Genomic DNA, 8,202 nt, shown 5'->3' with positions numbered 1-8,202 from the left:
AGTTCTTGCCTGAGGCTGCTGTGGAATGGACTTGTGTTTTCTGTATGCTTGGGGTCTTAGGCTCCCAAGTACCTTTCTTCCTTCTTTGGTTGTCAAAGAGGCTTGGGTACTGGAGATCTGATCTCCCCATAGGTTGGGTCACCTCTGTAAGTTACCTATTTGAAGAATGCCACCTTCTTCCAAAAGAGAGGGGATCAATTTCTGTAGCCCATGCAAACTGAGCCAGCCTCCGGAGCAAGCAGTCTTCAGGGCAGCACTTCTTGTGTGTCCTGATCTTGAGTGTGCCTCCATATTGCTTAGCATCTAGCAGTCTCTTGGTTCTTGCATAGCGGGTTGCAAACTGGGGCATGTGTCTTCTCTACATCTGATTTTTAAAGTGGAGGTAGAGGGGAATGGTAGAGAGAAAAAGAGGTGAGGGAAGCCTCGGGAAGGGATATGAGAGCAGGAGACACCCCAGGGAAGAGACACTTACCTTTTCTTCCTCTGAGTGCCCAGTTTAGGGAGGATAAGGGAGGGGCATTGGAAGTCCAGCAGATTGTCAGCCTGGGTATCACAAGTGGGACACAGAGAGTGTGTTTGCAGGAACAATTTAAGCAGGAAGGCACAACTTTTATTCCTGTGTGTGTGTGTGTGTGTGTGTGCTTTTGTTGTGGGTGTGTACTCATTAATCTGGTCCTGTAAATATATAATAAGCTCTCTCTATGGTGTATTCTCCAATGGCTTTGCAAACGTGAAAGAATGCATTTGAAGCTGATATTCTCAGAATGCCCTGTTCATTTAGTAATTAGAGTATTTTATCCCAAGAGATTCCTGCGGCCCTCACTTCTCAGATCTCCCAGAACGTCACCAGCATAGCTCACAGCCTGTAAGACACTGTTATAAATTACTGTATCTTTCCACTTAAATATTTGCAGCAGGTTTATGGCGATTGTAAATGTGAACTCATTTCTTTACTCCTGTGAGTCAGCCTTATTTTTGGCTAAGGTGGACTTTATGAACCTGCACGAATCAGAATAAACACTGAACCCGGTAATTAGCTCTATATTTAGTGCTTCAAAGAGATAGCCTGTGTGTGTGTGTGTGTGTGTGTGTGTGTGTGTGTGTGTGTGTGCATTGTCCATGGAACATTAAGACATTAAGAACATGAGTGCTGTTGTGATATGTGAAACTATCTGGTCCAAAGATCCATTGCTGGAGAAGTTCTACTTATGTAAGACCAGAGCTACTGCTCAGCAGAGCTCTTTTTTGCCCTGACCCTCATTGCTTCCTTAGCTGTAAAATGGGGAAACAATGCTTAGTGCCAAGGATGATTGCACAGAACAGAACTGGGCATTGTAGAGGCCACAGTGTAGTGCTTGTATATAACTCTTTCTCCACAGACACCTGGTGTTTCTAACTCCCCTTGGAGATGTGAATTTCTTGCTATGTCACTGGAAACTCCCAGAAAGTTGTCCATCAAATAAATAATATTATCATAAGAATTTGTTGTATTGGATGAAAGTCAGCCTGGCTCTTGATTTTGTCAGATCTTCCCAGAGAGAACCTCCCACCTAAAGAGCGTTGTCTTGTAGACAGAGACCATTACAGAGAGATACAACCAACAAAAATGTAGAGTTGAGATACTCAGTCCCAACTGGTACATCTACAGCCCAACTCCTGCACCTAAGACTCATGTATCATCACTGAAGAACAGAATAATTGTATGAGCCAGAGGGACTGTTTCCTCTGAGATTTTATCTCTGAAGAATGTCAAAAATCTTACCAATATGTCTGCCTAAAAGATCTGAAAAAGGATGACAACAATAGACTTTAATGTGGATGGGCAAAAGTTCACGAGGTCTCAATCCTACATGAAGAATTGTAGGTTACTAACAAAAGCTGGGAGAAAGATAATATAGTGTTCCCTAGAGAAGAAACTGGTTATCCAATATCAAATGATCAGTTGGTCAACCCTGAAAGCATACATACAAACAACCATTGTACAAAGTAAATAGGTTGTATTTATGGAGCTGGGAGTCTTCCTGCCTGCCTGCCTGCCTGCCTGCCTGTCTGTCATCTATCATCATGTGGTATAAATGTGTGTATGCAACAATTAATGAAAAAAAAGGCAGTAAGTTTCAAAGAGCAAAGGTGGGGTTGCATGGGAATGTTTGGAGGGAGAAAAGGGAAAGAGAGAATGATGTAATTATAATCTCAAAAATTAATAAAAAACCAGAAAAGAATCTTGCCCTGGGTCATCGTGAATATCATAGCAACAGAAAGCAGAGGGCGATGGGGACTGTGGTGGCCAAGATTAAACTGCTTGAGTTTGTGTCTCCTGGACTTTAAGAGCTGTGTGACTTTGAACACGCCACTTTCTCTGTGTTTCAGATCTGTAAGATGGACATACCAATGTGGATGTCTTAGGGACAATACACACACACACACACATGTATATATATTTATGTATATACACGGATATATATGTGTGTGTTGCTTAGAACTGTGCATGGCATACAGTGGTGCATATAGACGAGTGTGAGAATGCATACATCAAAGCCTGTGTTGGTGGAGGTCAGAGCAGAGCAGCAGGTGTCCTCCTCCCTCGCTCTGCCTTATTGCCTTTCAGCAGGGTTGATCACTAGGCTAGCTGGGCAGAGGCTCAGGATCTCTTTGTCTCCCAGCTCTAAGTGCGAGGGGTCATAAGCATGCATGGCCATGCTGGCATTTTAAACAGGTGCTGGGGAATCAGACCTTGTTCCACATGGTTGCAGACATGATGCTCTTATCCACTGAGAAATCTCCTCATGCCCCTCTTGCCTTCCTTAACACCATTACAACAGCCTTAGTGGTTATAGGAGTGGCCTTAGGTACCAGAAAGAACTTGGGCCAAGCTTTGGTTCTCCCATTCCCATGACTGTTTTGACCCTGCCATTTGTTTTTCTGTTCTAAGCTTGCCCATGGTTATGCCAATCCAGGGAAACTATGTTTGAGCTGCTTCACAACGTGCCTGCCCTTGAGGGAGAATGTCACCTGCATCTATGTCTCAGTATCACGAGGACAGCATCATTCATTAAATCTCCCTGGAGCCTGTGCTGTTTCTTACCCCCATGAAGAAGCTTAGATATTTCTTCATTTTGGGAGGAATAGTCCTCCATCCTTGTCAGAACACTGTAATATGGAAGAGAAGCTCTAGGGCACTTTGAATCCCAATGTGGATTTGGCTACAGAACCAAAGTGGTCTTGAAGAGGCCTCAGCTATGCAGCAGGCGATGGGTAAGGGACCATGTGCACTTCCCAGCCACCCGTCCTGCTCTTCTCTTCTAATCCTGGTTATTAACTGGATTTTCTTCCACCTTAAAATTGTCCTCGGTAAACTTTATGTTGTATGACTTCTGACACTGATCTAATTAAGAGAAAGACTCCCCTCTAGCTTCTGGTGTTGCCAGGGAGATTCTTCGGTATTTTTTCCCCTTCGCTCTTTTTTTTTTCAAAGCCACCACACATTATGGGGATTTTTTTTCCCTCTCCCTAGATTCTGAAAGGAAGTGACTCTTTTCCAGAGGGAAAGCAGCACCACAGAGCCAGATTAAAATGACAACAACCTAAACTCATAAAACCAACCAGCAACCAGCCCTCGAGGAAACAACTTCTGGCCTTCATTCCAATCCTGCCCCAGTAGTGGTTTGCTCTTGGGGAAAGTAGGAAAAACTTCCTGATTGCTGGAGACGTGAGACTGACACCCTTACCATGTTCTCACCCCCCACATCTTACCATGGCCTCCTGGGAGAGAGGATGGCTCCACTACAAGTAGAAATTGGGCTAAGAGAATGTTGGTAGCACTTGGGAAATATGTAAGTAGACAAAGCAAGCAGTGTCCAGGATTTCTGTAGTATTAATGTATCAATTTTGTAAGAAGGTTAAAAAATAAAGCTATATATTTAGAAAATGGCTGAATGCAAATACAGCTTACATGGTGACTTCTGCTTGCAAAGCTTTGTGCATGCCTTGCGTGCTCTAACTTCTCAAGTCCTCTTCCTCTCTGAGTTGGAGATAGTATCATTACTTCCCATTTCCAGGTGTGAAGCTGGAGGCATAGAATGTAATTAACTTGCCTGGGGTTATATGTTGGTCAGTGGTAGAGGTCTACTGTGGTAGACCACAGAGTGGTCTACTGTGAAGTCAGTTCCTCCTGTTTAAGCTCTGATCCTAATTCCACAAGCATCTTGAGCTAGAAGTCAGCTTAGGGTATGGAGAGCGAAATACACAAAGGCAAAGTAACTAAAGCCACAGAACTGAGAGAGTAAGGACTCAGCCTCAGCTTGGACCTGTCTATCACATCGCCAGGTGCAGCCAGCCTTTGAATGTTGCAACATGATGTTGTTACCTACGAAGTTCACTTGGAAGAGCCAGGAAGTCAAGTTACTGAGAAAACTTGTCAACTTTTTTTTTTTTTTTTTTTTACAATATTTTAAGTAAGTGTCTTAGTTAGGGTTTTATTGCTGTAAACAGACACCATGACCAAGGCAACTGTTATAAAGGCAACATTTAATCGGGGCTGGTTTACGAGAGTTCAGACCATTATCATCAATGTGGGAGCATGGCAGGATCCAGGCAGGAGGATCAGAGAGTTCTACATCTTCATCTGAAGGCTGCCAGAAGATTGATTCTCACTTGGTTAGTAGGAGGGTCTCATTGCCCATCCCAACAGTGACACACTTCCTCTACCAAGGCCACACCTGCTTCAACAAGGCCACACCCACTCCGACAAGGCAACACCTCCTAATAGTGCCACTCCCTAGGCCAAATATATTCAAATCACCACAGGAAGTTTATAATTTTGTGTTAGGCAGTGCTCACAGTTATCCTGAGGCACACATGTGATTCACATGTGACATATGTAGTTCACATGGACACACCTATTAGTTGTGATTTATAAACTAGAGCTGGAGTGAGAGGAGAATTGTGAAGACACCTCGTTTTCAGAAGTGTGGAAGAGAGCCCTCCACAGCTGCAAGGAGAAGACTGCAAGGCAGAGGCATGAAAGTGCAGCTGGAGCTAAAGGCCAGTACAGGAGCTGGAGAGAGAGTTCTGTTCATACAGAACTTCTCACACAAGCATTAGGGCATGGGCTCAGATTTCCTGTATATATATATATATACATATATACATATGTATACGTGTGTGTGTGTGTGTGTGTGTGTCTGCAACACTAGCATGAAATGAAAAAGTGAGACAGGAGGCTCCCTGAGGTATGTATGATGGCTGTTCATCTTGCCAAGTTGGTGAGCTCCAGGACAATGAGAGACTATATCTAATACATGTGTAGGTATAGGTATAGGTATAGGTATAGGTATAGGTATAGGTATATAGGTATAGGTATAGGTATATGCAGATGTATACATACATACATACATACATACATACATACATACAACATATGGCTGATAGCAATAGAAGATATTTGAGGTCAACCTCTGGCTTCCACTGGCATGGACATATATAAATAAACACAGAGAGCTGGAGGGGAGAGGGAGAGGGAGAGAGGAAAGTCTCTTTTAGTGCTAGTGTTAAATGCTAAAAGCAATAGCCCCCAGCCCTACTCATCAGCGACCCTATGTTCAGGAAGTGTCAGTAACAATTGGACAAAGGCGATGCTTATAAAACAATGTCATCTTCAGCAGTAACTTTCCTTTCATTAAAGCCACACTGCCTCTTCCTTCCACCAAACTTTCCTTTCTTTCTGCTGCTTGCAAACATTTCCCCAGGTTACTGGCTCTTGTTCAAGACACCTCTGCAGAGGGTCCTAATTTGCATCGCCATATGGAAATCTTCATCTTGAGCTGCACGGCTCCTCCAGGCTGTAATAAGCCAACAGAATCACACTTAGATAGTGTGAGAGTGGGACAGCCTGACAGCTCCTTCCCTCTCACTCCTGACCCCCCTTTCCCAGAGTGCAGGCATCTGCTATAGGCTCAGTTGTTTGTCTGGTGGGAAAATGCCTGTTGTTTTCCTCAACAAGATGTGGTAGGGTTCTTTCATCTACTTGGAATATAATTTGAATATGATTTCATAGAAGAGAAATACCTTTGCTCAACCACAGATACTGTCAAATCATTCTCTGATTGATGATGTCCTGCCAAAAGGGACTAAATGACAGTATTTGGGAAAATAACATCAGCCACGTGGAGGTGATTTGTTTATTTATTTATTTACTTTTGAGATTATTAGTATAATTACATTATTTTTCTCTTCCCTTTCCTCTCTTCAAATTCTCTCATAATCCCCTGCTCTCCTTCAAATTTACAGCCTCTTATTTTTTTTAAAAAATATTATTTATTTATGTATGTATATTTTAAATATGATCTGCTCATTCCATATACTGTTACTTGTATGAATGTTTACAGGCTGATCATCTGGCCCTGGACAAACCGTTGGTGAGTTAATCCACTGTCTTGTGCTAGTTTCTTGAATATGGATCAAACCACAATTTTATTTTTTTTATTTTTTTTTATTGTTATTTTTTTTATTCGATATAATTTATTTACATTTCAAATGATTTCCCCTTTTCTAGCCCCCCCCCCACTCCCCGAAAGTCCCATAAGCCCCCTTCTCTTCCCCTGTCCTCCCTCCCACCCCTTCCCAGTTCCCCCTTCTGGTTTTGCCAAATACTGTTTCACTGAGTCTTTCCAGAACCAGGGACCACTCCTGCTTTCTTCTTGTATCTCATTTGATGTGTGGATTATGTTTTGGGTATTCCAGTTTTCTAGGTTAATAACCACTTATTAGTGAGTGCATACCATGATTCACCTTTTGAGTCTGGGTTACCTCACTTAGTATGATGTTCTCTAGCTCCATCCATTTGCCTAAGAATTTCATGAATTCATTGTTTCTAATGGCTGAATAGTACTCCATTGTGTAGATATACCAAACCACAATTTTAAATATTGATGATTTTCTTTTTTGTGGTTCCACTACATCTTCCTTCTCAGGGTTTGTGTGTGTGTGTGTGTGTGCACATATATTCATGTGTGTCAGTGAGTACAAGAACATGAATACCATGACTTGCACATGAGGACAGATAACAACTTTAGGTATCAGCCTCCACCCTCCAGGTCTCTTTGTTGTTTACCACTGTGTGTGCCAGACCACCTGGCACAGAAATTCTCCTGTCTCTGCCTCCTATCTTTCTGTAGGAGCACCAGGATTACAGATGTGTTTCACTGTGCCTGGTATTTACATGGGTTCTGAAAATTCAACCCAAGCCTTTATGTACTTGCATGACAAGTACTTCTCCTCATCCCCTACTCTGAATTTGCTGAACTGTAAATCCTGTGAGTCTTAGACTGGCAGATTCTTTTTTTAAAAGCTTGGATTTTGTTTGTTTGTTTTTTAAACCAGTCAACGAACAAATTTGTGCTGGGAGTCTTAACTGGGTCAGGCACTGTCGGAGGTGCTGAAAACAATGGTGAACAATAGCAGAGCTTCTGCCCCAATTCATTTACTGGCTGGAGGGATACAGGGCAATGCAAGAACAAAGAAAGGCTTGTACACATGTACACACTGTGGCAGAACTACAGACTGGAAAGAGTAGGGATATTGTGACAGAAAATTATAGATCATCATGGTTTGAGTCTGTAGTGTTCCCCATAGGCTTGTGTTTTAATTGCTTGATGCATGGCTGGTGGTGGTAGTTTGGAGGCTGCAAAATCTTTAGCTGGCAGAAGTAGTTTCACTAGAGGCAGTCATGAAGCTTATACTCAGCTCCTGGCTCTTGCTTTGTCTCCCTGTTTCCAGGTCTACCAGTTGGCCTCTGCCACATGCTGTCCCTATCATAATGGGATGATTTTCTGAAGCACAGAGGGCCAAGCAACCATAGACTGAACTCTCTAAAACCATATGCCAAAATAAATCTCTCCTTGGTTGTCTCTGCCAGGTGTTTTCCTCTCAAAGTGACTAATACAGGGAGCGATCACGAAGTGTTGCCTCATTACGCCACCAAAGGCGTCATTTTTCAGATGAGAGAGCTAGGCATGAGTCACTCCCCCAGGCTTACATTAAAAGCTTCTGGCCAACCCACAGCTGACATAGGTGCTGCTTTATTGGTGTTACACAGAACAGTGCAATATACGGTCCTCATGGGGGAGCATCTTCTGATTATTTGTCATGAAGGCATTAGGGTAACTATAGTTAGCGTACTGGGGAAAATGCTGGAAGAAGTAT

This window comes from Apodemus sylvaticus, chromosome 1 (genome assembly GCF_947179515.1).
Source record: "Apodemus sylvaticus chromosome 1, mApoSyl1.1, whole genome shotgun sequence".
Lineage (NCBI taxonomy): Eukaryota > Metazoa > Chordata > Mammalia > Rodentia > Muridae > Apodemus > Apodemus sylvaticus.
Note: the sequence above shows the minus strand (reverse complement) of the source record.